The sequence below is a fragment of the Bombina bombina genome, chromosome 1, assembly GCF_027579735.1.
Source record: "Bombina bombina isolate aBomBom1 chromosome 1, aBomBom1.pri, whole genome shotgun sequence".
In the NCBI taxonomy this organism is placed as follows: Eukaryota; Metazoa; Chordata; class Amphibia; order Anura; family Bombinatoridae; genus Bombina; species Bombina bombina.
The window spans coordinates 696676368-696690162 of NC_069499.1; positions in this window are offsets into that span (position 1 = coordinate 696676368).

Consider the following 13795-nt stretch of genomic DNA (forward strand, 5'->3'; position numbering starts at 1 on the left):
GTTATTGTTTAAAAAGATAGATACTCCCTTTATTACCCATCCGCAGTTTTGCATAACCAACATGGTTATATTAATATACTTTTTACCTTTGTGACTATCTTGCATCTAAGCCTCTGCTGACTGCCCCCTTTTCTCAGTTCTTTTGACAGACTTGCATTTTAGACAATTCGTGCTGACTCATAAATAAATCCACAGGAGTTAGCACAATGTTATCAATATGGCACATATGAACTAGGGCTGTCTAGATGTGAAAAAAATGTCAAAATAGAGATAAAAGGCTGACTTCAAGGGCTTAGAAATTAGCATATGAGCCTACCTAGGTTTAGCTTTCAACTAAGGATACCAAGAGAACAAAGCAAATTTGAAGATAAAAGTAAAGTGGAAAGCTGTTTAAAATGACATGCCCTATCTGAATTATAAATGTTTAATTTTGAATAGACTGCCGATTTAAGTAGAAAAAATGAAGTGTAAGCTAAATAAAACAGAGGGTATTAAATCAAGAATAACTGCTTATAGGCATCCACATGCACCCAATGCACACATAAAGTACCCATTAGATCCACAATCACACAAAAACAAGCACCTACAGGCATCACCAGGCACCATCAATATCTGTGACCATCTTTTTTCCTTCTTAGTTAGTCCACACTAGAGGAATGCACTGCCTTCCTGTACAAATAGGGAAATAGGGTGGCAGTCTTTTTGTACATCTGTACAACACTATGGTGGCCATCTTAAAAAAACTTCCACCGACTTCCAGTGGGCGGCTCACCAAGATGTAAACTGATTCACACTGCTCTGTGAATGACAACTGCTCTTAAAAGATTTGTGGCCAAATCTTAAGCCATCCAGACCTCCCTTGGCAATGAATGTGCCCGGGAAACTTACAGGAAACTTACAGGAAACTTAAAGGATCAAGAAGCTCCAAATCCTTGCTACCGAGAAGGCATAAAAATAAACTTAAGCCTCTCTGCTTTTTGGCATGCTCACTCTGACAACAAACAAGATGGAGCATCCCTCATTGAAGTTTTTACACCTTTGTTTGACTCCCTAGCAGCTGCTATGGAGGAGCTTCTCCGGGGAGCATGAGCACTTCACACGACTGACCATCCAAAAATTTCTCCTGCCTGCTTAATAGTTCCTCAGCAGATCTCATCAGTCAAGATGAATACAGATGGGGCCTCTTTAACATCGGCCATTTTAGAGCCCAACATGGCAACTCCAGCGAAGGATTGATGCTCTATCACTGCCCTAATACAGACAAGTTGCCGGATCACACTGGAAGCTTGGATAAGTAATGAAAGCAAAATGAAACACCCTACTCACGCTTATGAAGAAACCGATCATGCATCTAGAGTCTTATCAAACAATTTGCGTATGGAATCTTATGACTCTGCAAGATCCATCACATATTCTCCTTGGTTCTATACCTATACAACCAGCATTTCACTATGTCTCAGTACTACAGCTGGACACCACTTCAGACATGAAGTCAGATACGGACTATCAGATGGATTGGATCCACCGAAAGCAGGAGGGTCACATAACTCAGATTAGTGCACCTCTATTTGTACAACACTCTCAATGCTAGTTTGTGTGTAAATTAGTTGGATAGTTTATACAGTTGCTTTTATTTGTTTAACCTCAATATTCACTGACCCTATGGCATTCTGACATTAGAAACTTCCTGTGTAACTGCCACAAACACTTTGACTGAGATTGTTGCTCTGTTGCCAATATGCAGTCAACAACTATGCAAACATAAATCAGAAGGGTCATCTTAGATCTTTACTGCAATGTCTCAGTCTACAATGGAACATTCTACATATAATGCCATATTATTTAAACCAGCTGTAGTCATTTTTATTTTATCGACAAACAAACTATATTGTGAACTGCCCATGACTAGTATCTTGTTCTTCTCATTATATGCTCTTTGGATATGGCAAGTTGTCTCATCTTTGTTAGCTTTACAGCTCACTAGACTATTCTCCTTTTTTTCCATTGTGAACCTACCCTAGGTGTACATTCAAGGGACAGTCAGACTTATTAGCTGGCCAGGTCTGAATTTTACAGGACATTTTTGCAGACTGGTTAGTATGTGAAGGTGTCTCAATATGTTAGACTTTATCATTTGTCTATGTTATAATCAAGTCAAAACCTCATCTCCATGGAAAGTTTATAGCTATCTTTTTAATATAATACAATACAGTGCAAGCACAAGAAAACTGATACAAAATATTATAATAAAGCAGTAGTTGAGATAGCACTACTAACCGTTATGAGGTTTATATTTTGATCCCTTACAAAATTAGAAGGGTCTTACTGTTTTACCCTAATATATAAGGAATGTTTTATATAAAATGCCACTATTCTACTTAAATTAAACATTTGTGCAATAAATTACTGTGCAGCAAAATAGATCAAATTGTTATGTCGCCATCGTGATTGTATTCACTTATGATCTTACTTGAACTGGCCTTGTCTTGTCATTAGTTATTCACAGAAATACTCCTTTGTACCCAGTATACTCTTATACAATTCCCATGCTATTGTCTACTCGGTGCTTTGAATTTATCCTAGTTGTAAAATGTATTGTATTTTGTTCATATCAATGCTATATCACATCATAATCAGGCTGATCCAGTACTTAGGAAAGATAAGGTTCATATATACCATATTTATCTATAATGGGCCAGCACACACTTTAACACCAGCGTAAAATAATATCCTATCAAGCACAGTCATTTCTTTTGTCCACTATATACTACTTTTAAAATCCTTACAACGCGCTAAATCGAATATTGCTAGACACATCCCCACTTTACCTTACGTCCTCGCCTATGTGCTTGGCTATTCACCCATTTTTGCATAATTATTATAATCAATAACTATGCTAAACCCATCACACTAAATACAGAGCTAAACCCAAAAGCATTTTCTTTAATATCTCTGTACACAATTGAACATGCAAAAGCAGTGCAATACTCATTGGGCCATCAGACATATATCTATTCCTGTTTAATATAATTCAATTTGGTTATATAGGTGTTTATTACCTATTTTGTTTTGATTTGTTTTGTCCTGATTTGTTTTGTTTGGTTTATATGTTAAACCCAGTTTTAAAAAAAAAAATGGGAAAGGGTCGAGGGACAGACTATTAGAAAGCTTTGGTATATCTGTGCAGTTAACATATATTCTACATGCAATAATTGTACCATCATGTAATCTTGTCTCACATCCTATTTAATCACCTATTTTGGAATGTAATCTCTTATTCTTATATAACTGCAGGGGTCAAGTCCTACAAAAAAAAGTATGGGAACTCACCAAGACTTCCACCCCCTCTCACAATTAATATTATTTTATATATACACACTTACACAGACTGTATTTTTAGGTATATAATTTATACACTTTGGTTAATGAAAGCAAATTAAATATAATGAAGGGTTGAATGGTTGCTTGAGAATCCTCCTCTGTCACAGAGTCTCAACCACTTGTGCAATAGTCTGATTATAGCTAAATAACCCCAGAGCAAGCCACACAGAAATGTAAGCACCATGTGTTACACACATTGTTAGGTGATCACACAGCAGGACTGCTAACAGACTTGCATTTAGTGTATTGTAGGAAGTGTCACTGCCCATTACTGGATCTCACTATCCCTCTAACCAGACTGTGCTCCAGCTCCTCCCACCAGCAGCAGCAGTGTTTACTAAAGCATTTATGTTCTCTGTCAAGAGGGAACTTAGTTCCTCCTGCAAAAATAGTGCAGGGACCCCTGTATAACCGTGTCACAGGATAATATGCTCATGGTAAGGTGTCCTTGAAATGAATGCCCTCTATTTTCATACTTGTTAAAACAAGCTCTTTTTAACAAAGTCTATTTGAAATTCCTTTACTGATCCCTTGAATAGCACTGAACGATTTGTTTGTATTCACTGGCATGTTGTAAACCTGAACTATTCTCAATAAAAAGAAGTTTAAAAATAAAAAAAAAAACCTTCCACCATAAAAACAAATGTATATATTTACCATATACTGTAGGCCCTCTTTTGCTGGGGAGGTGGCACACATAGGGGCCAGACATGTTATTGCTAGAGCCCAAGCAACTGGACCCCCCTGTGGAAGTGTCACAACTGACTAAAGGGCCAGAAGAAGCCTCTATATGTGTGGGCATGATCCCAATTGAGACCTCTGAGACTCCTGTAGTCATGTCCCTGCCCAATGGGCAGTGCACAGGTACACCATTGTAAGGAGGATCATTTTAATGTAATGCGGGGGGGGGGGCAGGACACATTCCTGGACCAACTCACAGGAAGGGGGTGAGGGTTTTGACCTGGGTTACAGACACAGGAAGGCAAACAGGGCTGGATCATGCATAAATAATGCTGGGGACTGGGCAGGGCTAAGGTAACCAGTACCAGTCAACAACTGGCCCCAGCCAACTGAGAAAATTCCCTGTATACACTATGGTCATTCTGGGCCTGGTCAAGTTTTTTTTTTACTGTCGTATTTTTTTTTTTTTACTGTAGTGTTATCCCACATGACTTTTGTAATCGTTAGAGTTGTTCTCTATTAGGAAGGATATTAAATAGACATAGGTAAAGGTTTCATTTATGCATAAGATACAGTATATTAGAAAGCAAAGGGGTATTAAGCGCATCTTTCTTTTGTTTTAAAGTTGTGCTTTGTCCCACACTCCCTAGAAAAACGAGATAGTGTAAGTTCAGCTTTTCCTGCAAGTCGGGTTAGCGCTGGAGCGATAAGTTTTTATTTTCATCTCTTAATACCACAGTGCACCCCAACTTGCACAAAAGGTTAGCACTACACTTGTAATCTAGCCCATAATGTTTTGATAGTCGTGAGCAAACCCTTTAACATATCAGTTATATCAAATCATCCCATTACCTGGCAAGATTTTTCCTGTATTGCTGATAAGTACTAAAATATACACGTGCATTTGTTTAGTTACAAATGCACATTCATTAATGAAACACAAATATTATTCCCTTTTTAATTTTTGCAGGAATTCTTAAATATATCATTTATTTCAAGAATTCTATCTATTAGGCCTTTTAGATTAAGTTTTTTATTCCTGAATGAGTATTTTAATATATCTGTAATATAAACTCTGATAAACTTCAGATGGTTATTTTTTATTCTATTACAGTGCTTTTCTATGTATTTATTAAATTAATACATTAATAATTTATGGCCTTCAGGCGAAATTTTATTCATGGAGGAGTCTTATATTAAATAACTGATATTAAATTTTCTGGTTGTCAAATTAGAATTTCCGTTTTCACCCAAGGGGTATCTCAGTACATGAGTTTTATCACAATTGATAGTACTTCCTAATTTTATAAATTTTTGTATTCATTAAGAAACTTATAATATATTAACTGGCCAAAAATAAAGAGTAAAGTATGTAAACGGTGACGTTTAAGTTTGGTATCAAATATTCAAAAGTTAAGCTATTACAAACTAAAAGGGACAATCCACACCAGAATTTATTTATTTCAAAAGGATAGATAATCCCTTTATTACCCATTCCCCAGTTTTGCATAATGAACATGGTTATATTAATATACTTTTTACTTTTGTGATTACCTTGTATCTAAGCCTCTGCAGACTAACCCCTTATTTCAGTTCTTTTGACAGACTTGCATTTTAGCCAATCAGTGCCTTCTCATAAGTAACTCCACGGGCGTGAGCACAATGATATCTATATGACACACATGAACTAATGCCCTGTAGCTGTGAAAAACTGTAAAATGCATTTAGATAAGAGACAGCCTTCAAGGTCTTAGAAATTAACATATGATCCTACCTAGGTTTAGCTTTCAACTAAGAATACCAAGAGTACAAAGAAAATCTGATGATAAAAGTAATTTGGAAAGTTGTTTAAAACAACATGCCCCATCTGAACCATGAAAGTTTAGTTTTGACTAGGCTTTTCTTTTAAAGGGATTTGAAACCCAAATTTTTTACTTTCATTATTCAAATAGAACATGAAATTTTAAGCGACTTTCTAATGTACTCCTATTACCAATTTTTCTTCAATCTCTTTTCTTACCAATTTTTCTTCAAACAGGATTGTAAGCTTAGGAGCCGGCCCATTTTTGGTTCAGCAAAGTAAGGGAACACATAAGTTAAAAGCAGGGCAGCTGCTGCCTCTCGCTCACACACTGAACATGCTCTAAAAAAGCTCAATATTTCTGTGAATGATAAAATCAAGAAAGATAAAAAAAGATAACATTTTGTTTCCATAAAGATACACTAGCCCGAGGAATAACTATAACCTCAAATATTTTTCCTGGGGCTTTCTACCATGTTAAGTTCACCAACACTTTGAATAGGGAGAATTTGCATAAATATTCCAATGCATGCCATATTTTGTGATTCAAATAGGGCATGCAATTTTAAACATATTTCCAATTTACTTTTATCACCAATTTTGCTTTGCTCTCTTGGTATTCTTAGTTGAAAGCTAAACCTAGGTAGGCTCATATGCTAATTTCTTAGACTTTGAAGACCGCCCAAACTGAATGCATTTTGACAGTTTTTCAAAAGTAGAGGGTGTTAGTTCATGTGTCATATAGATATGGTTTTCAAGAGAAGTAGCACATGCAGTTAAGATCAAAAAGACAGTCTATAAAAAATTTAAACTCACTGGCTCAGAAGAGGATACGGAAAAATGGAGAACACATTAAATGGAGAACCCATTAAAAGGTGACAAAGTAGTTAATCAGACAGGCTAAAGCTGATGCAGAAGAGAAAATAGCACAATCTGTAAAAAAAACTTGACAAAACCTTCTTCAGATATATCAGTGAAAAGAGAAAAACTAACAGGGATAGTAAAACTCAAGAATGATAATAGAGTAGTGAAAGAAGATAAACAAATAGCAAACTGTTTATATGATTACTTTTGTTCAGCTTTTACAACAGATGGTAAAGATAGTAAGATTCTGTTAAGGATGTTACTGTAAATGAAAATTTGAGTAGTACTTATCTTTTTAAAGAGGAAGAGGTTTCAATGGCTTTATCAAAAATAAAAGTAAATAAGTCTGTGGTCAAGATAATATTCATCCAAGGGTTCTAAGAGAACTTCGATCCATGATAGCTACTCCATTAGCTGATTTTTTTTTCAATCAGTCACTTCTAACAGGAGTTGTTCCAAAAGACTGGAAAATTGCCAATGTAGTATCTCTTCATATGAAGGGTAGTAGGAAAGATTCTGCTAACAATAGGCCAGTCAGTTTGACCTCAATTACAGGGAAATTAATGGAAACTCTTTTAAAGGAAAGGCTTGTGTTTTTCCTTCAGACAAACAACTTAGAAGACAAAGGACAGCATGCAGCTGGAGGATCATGTCAGACTAATCTAATTGATTTCTTTGACCATGTAACTAAATTAATAGACTAGGGGAGACCCATAGATGTTGCATATCTAGACTTTAGCAAAGCATTTGACACCGTCCCACACAACAAACTTATTTACAAAATGTATTACCTTGGAGTAGATGCTAAGATTGTTAAGTGGGTAGAATGCTGGGTTAAAGATAGACAACAGAGGGTTTAAATTAACGGAGTACATTCAAATAAGGCGTCAGTTACTAGTGGTGGTCCCCAAGGGTCAGTTCTTGGGTAGTGATGTCACGAACAATTCGCCGGAGAACAGTTCCCGGTGAACATAGCTTGTTCGCGTTCGCAGCGGCGGGCGAACATATGCAATGTTCGATCCGCCCCCTATTCTTCATCATTGCCTAAACTTTGACCCTGTATCTCCCAGTCAGCAGGCACATTCCAGCCAATCAGCAGCAGACCCTCCCTCCCAGACCCTTACACCTCATGGACAGCAGCCATTTTAGATTAATTTGGAAGCTGCATTGCTAGTGAATGGAGGGACAGTGTAGCTGCTGCTAATTTAATAGGGAAATCGATAGCTAGGCTGGTGTATTCAGTGTCCACTACAGTCCTGAAGGACTCATCTGATCTCTGCTGTAAGGACAGCACCCCAAAAAGCCCTTTTTAGGGCTAGAACATCTTTTTTTTTTTTTCTTTGTAATCTAATTGCATTTGCCTGCCTGTCAGCGTGTGTCAGGCTCACAGCATATACTGTGCCTACTTGCTCACTGCCACCACTCATATCTGGTGTAACATTAGTGTAATTTAAAAAAAAACAAAAAAAACTTTTACATCAGTCTGCTAGTGTAATCTAATTTCAGTTGCCAGGCCAGCCTGCCACTGCCAGCCTGTGTGTGAGGCTCACAGCATATACTGTGCCTACTCGCTCAGTGCCACCACTCATATCTGGTGTAACATTAGTGTAAATTAAAAAAAACTAAACGGGGGGGTGGAGCCAACTCTGAGAAAGAAAGGTCGCATGTTGCCACAGCTCTGCTGTATACTTTCCAAAAAATGCATATATTGCCTTTGTACTCAGCAAATCTAACACTCATAAAGTGCCTAATTGCTCACTGAGCATCATTCAGAAATTCGGAATCTGAAGGACAATGAGAAGTTAAGCTGGCCTGACTGTTTTGTCGGAGGAACAAGTTGAGGCCTTTTTTGAGCAGCCATCTTTAATCTACACGTGAAGGATAATCCACAAAAAACCTTTCTAAGCTCACCATGGCATTCGCTTGCTGCCTCTTGAAGGACATCGGGGCCCTTCTAAAGCAATATCAACTCCGCTTCACTGAATCTATGCAATCTATTGTGAACCTACCTAACCCAGATGTTAAAACCCAGTCTGCCGGCAAATTGGAGGATACGCGCCCTTGTGATCCTCTGCAACTCAGCAGCACACTCCTGAACGAGATCTCACCTTCCATACAGGAGGCTGGAGGCCTCTGCCTTTCCGAGGGACAGATTGCTGATCAACAGTTTAAAGACCCGGAGCGGGCTTTGCTGCGACCTCAGCAACTATCATTGAGTGGGGACCGTTCCGGGAGTGCTAACATTCAGGTTGAGCGCTCTACTATGTGTTCTGCTGATCTGAGTTGGGGGTCGGCAATGGCGCTGATCTCCCCTCAGCACATACCACTCCAGAAACTTGCGCTGCAGGGATCTCCACCATCCCCTTTTAAAGCCGGTATTGGCTAGAACACACTCTCCCGGCTGGTCCTATACAGTGGTAACATAGTCTGAGACATACTCTGGGACAGCCATGTTTACATCTTACCGGATCATTCTACTGTTAAGCTTGCTCTGGGGTACGGCATGCGATAATTACCGGTGAATCAGAGGACTGAATGTGCGATCTTGTTTTTTGGATTATGCTGTCATCTAAGGAGAACACTTATACATACGATAATATGTGGTCCTCTTACGTTAGGCCAGATACGCTTTATAATAGACACTTCATTGCAAGCCGTGTTAACTATCACGTTAAGATACGGGCTGGACATTTTATATTTTGTAACCTCTTATTTCTGGGACTTCCTATTGTCAACTTCTGAGTTTCAGACCCATTAATGTCATAAGCCCAGCTTGATAGTTGGAAAATACTGGTTCACCTCAGTTTAATATATGTTTGCCTGTTTGTTAGTTGAGCCTATTTTACTCAGTTACGTGCGTGTGTCACTGTTAATTACATTGTCACTTTTCTCCATGTAGATGACTGTAGATTAATATGTCCAACCACACATTCTCTGTCTATTTATGCACCTTATGAGCAGTTTCCTCATTGCGTTTTAGTTTAAGTAACCTCTGTATACAATTACTAAGCTGGTTTTGCATTATTTACAAGGAGAGATGTCCTCATGTGTATTTCTAATTGTCGCTTATACAACGCTCTAGTTTTTATATCAAGCTGTATGTTGCTCCCCATGATTATGCTCCCACAGGTGTAATTAGCTAGGTGTGAGATTTCTGCTTAAAATATTAATGACCTAGGATGCCACATATTCTACCGAGATAACCAACTGTCTACTGCTTCTTTAATTCATAGAGGTTCCAGCTTCTTTGTTTAACTGCTTTTCATGTTAGATATAACTTTTTAAACATGTAGAAGTTGTTCCCTTTAGTGCAAAGATTTATTTGTTAGGATAAGTCCGGTCTTATTGTATATTTATATATAGTCAATGATTGCAAGCTCCTATTACATTTGGTATGATCACTGTAGGTGTATGTATGTTTGTCATTCTGCACTCTCAAACTCCTCTCATGTTAGTCACACACTCTGAGGGATAAATAGCACTATTACATGGTGATATCTTTATTTCATTCCCATGCCTGTTTGGCTAAGGCTGGACCTTAGCCCCTACATGTACCCTCCAATTCTAGGGAAATCTCTATTGTAACAGACACACTCCTAGTAATATGGTGCAGCCTTTGATTTGGAAGCTCCCCTGCTAGCGGCCGAAGCAGTGGGCGCATGCTTCTTATGAGTGTGTGGCTATATAGATGTATTTTAGTTTTAACTACATGTTGCCATTAACTTTTGGTAATTGTCATATAAACAGAGCTACTACATATGACTGACTCATCTACCCTTCCCATACCGGATGTCCTGACAGAAATGGAAGTCATCCATCTATATAATCAAGCTTAGCTTGTCCCGCTAGGGGCTTGCTATATCCCTTTATTGCGGACAGTCTCCTTTACCTTGCTCTGGTACATATCCTTGAAGTTTGGTTCGCCCCAGCCCAGAGTAGGTGTTCCTAGGCCCTTATTATAACCGGAGACATACTTCCTTATTGTTATTTGCCCTAACCAATTATTTCAATAGCGTAGAGTTCCTTCTATCATATCTCCCATACCTAACTGCCCACCTCCCCCCCACCCCATAATAATGTACCTCCTAATTTAGGAGATCTAACTACACGACTTATCTTGCCTATGTCGTATTCTGTTTATTCCTACTTAATTATTTTACTATGTTGGTGTTACCAGTTCTACCACATATTTTTATACATAGCATTTCCATATACTTAATAACAATAATATACTTTATCATAAATCCCATTAGACATAGTACCGCAACCATCACTACTTTTATGCTTGCAGCTTTTCATTTTCCCACAGTGTTGACTTTATCCCTCTTTTTTTTTAGCATAATCAAAATGATCAGCTTCACTTACAAATTGAGTTAAAAGTTTTAAATCTAACAACTCTCCCAGTCTTAAACCTACTCAATTTAAAGTTCATCCTATTCATACCCCTTAAAAAATTGTTTTACTATATTATTAGTTACCAGCTATAACATCATGAAAATGTAAAATCTGAGGTGAATGTTAAGGGATCCATAAGTGATCTCTCCTATTTTAAGTAGCCTTCTACAAATGTTTATTTTTTCTTTTCATGGTTTGAGGCCCAAGAGAGGCCTCATATGTTTGCAGAGAAGGTTTCGATTATCATTGGCATCTACCTACTTTGTCTTTCAATAGTACAATTGATATTATTAACCTTGGTTTTTGCAGCCTATAATGTATACTATATAAGATACCTTGTTATTGTTTCTCTTTGCAGGTGACTGTATATTGTTCAGTTGTTTGACTTGTTTGCCGACATTTTTCCCTCAATAAAAATATTTAAAAAAAAACAAAAAAAAAAAAAAAAAACTAAATGTTTACATCAGTCTGCTAGTGTAATCTAATTTCAGTTGCCAGGCCAGCCTGCCACTGCCAGCCTGTGTGTCAGGCTCACAGCATATACTGTGCCTACTTGCTCAGTGCCACCACCAGTCATATCTGGTGTAACAGTAGTGTAAATTAAAAAAAAAAAACTTTTACATCAGTCTGCTAGTGTAATCTAATAGCAGTTGCCTGCCTGCCACTGCCAGCCTGTGTGTCAGACTCACAGCATATACTGTGCCTACCTGCTCAGTGCCACCACTCATATCTGGTGTAACATTAGTGTAAATTAAAAAAAAAAAACTTTAACATCAGTCTGCTAGTGTAATCTAATTTCAGTTGCCAGGCCAGCATGCTACTGCCATCCTGTGTGTCAGCATCTTTTTCCATCTCCCGGTTCCTAAAATCCATGCCATATACACGTCCCCTGGCGCAGCAACTGCCTCTGGGAACCTTACCATGGGTCCCAGACAACACGTCTTGTAATTCTCTGTCAGTGAAATTGTATATCTACCAAAGCTATCTATTTATCTATCAAATCTATCTAACTATCAATTGTATCTATCAAATGTATATTGCATCTATTGATCTATGTAATCTATGTATCTATCTATCAAATCTATCTATCTCGTGGCCGGACTGTTTTGTGACAGCCACTGGTGTTTCGGCCAAATGTCCGTCGGCCAAATGTCCGTCGGCTAAAAGTCCGGCCACGATTGCACGCGCAGTGCCCCAAATTTGAAGTAGGAGGACCGACCAAGCATCTTTTTCCATCTCCCCCTATCAAATCTATCAATATCGTGGCCGGACTGTTTTGTGACAGCCACTGGTGTTTCGGCCAAATGTCCGTCGGCCAAATGGCCGTCGGCTAAAAGTCCGGCCACGATTGCACGCGCAGCGCCCCAAATTTGAAGTAGGAGGACCGACCAAGCATCTTTTTCCATCTCCTGGTTCCTAAAATCCATGCCATATACACGTCCCCTGGCACCGCAACTGCCTCTGGGAACCTTACCATGGGTCCCAGACCGCACGTCTTGTAATTCTCTGTCTGGGAAATTATATATCTATCAAATCTATCTAACTATCAATTGTATCTATCAAATGTATATTGCATCTATTGATCTATGTAATCTATGTATCTATCTATCAAATCTATCTATCTCGTGGTTGTGCAAATGGACTGTTTGCGGTTGTTTGCGGTGCGTTACACGGGGAGTTTGGTCTGTCACTGTGAAGCGGGCATAACCCTTACCCTACCTGATCGATACAACATCATACCTGATGTTTTAAAGCACATTATGCCAAACAATTTAGGAATGTTAGGTGATTTATGACCTTTATGGATTAAAACCAGACTCTGCATCAACTATGTAATTTTCCGTGGGAGTTTTGCCATGGACCCCCTTCGGCATGCCACAGTCCAGGTGTTAGTCCCCTTGAAACAACTTTTCCATCACTATTGTGGCCAGAAAGAGTCCCTGTTGGTTTTAAAGTTTGCCTGCCTATTGAAGTCAATGGTGGTTCGTCCGGTTCACCGGTTCACGAACAGTTGTGGAAGTTCGAGTCCCCCGTTCGCGAACCAAAATTTTTAGGTTCGTGACATCACTATTCTTGGGCCTGTTTTGTTTAACATGTTCATAAGTGATATTGAAAGTGGGCTTAAGGGGAAGCTTTGCTTGTTTGCTGATGATACAAAAATTTGTATGAGACTTGATGTTCCAGCAGGGGTTGATCAAATGAACCGTGATATTAGAAAATGAGTATACTTGATGGGCCTTTTTGGTTCTTATCTACCGTTAAATTCTATGTTTCTATGATAACATTGAGCTAACGCATGTGAAGTTACGTAGGAGTCAGCACTGATTGGCTAAAATTCAAGTTTGTCAAAAGAACTGAAATAAGGGGGCAGTTTGCAGAGGCTTAGATACAAGGTAATCACAGAGGTAAAAAATTGAATTATTATAACTGTGTTGGTTATGCAAAACTGGGGAATGGGTAATAAAGGGATTTTTTACTTTTCTGTATCAGTAGTTTTGTCTTTTTGGAAACCCAACCCATCTTGTCACCTCTTAAATGTAATATCTTAGGTGTTCACATGAAAGAGTTTACTTTGTTAAAATAGGCAACTTTTTTTCTGTGGGAGCTTTCCCTGAAGTCCAGTGAACAACAGAGCCCCACGGCTTATTTGTGCACAATTATGTACCTCCTGTC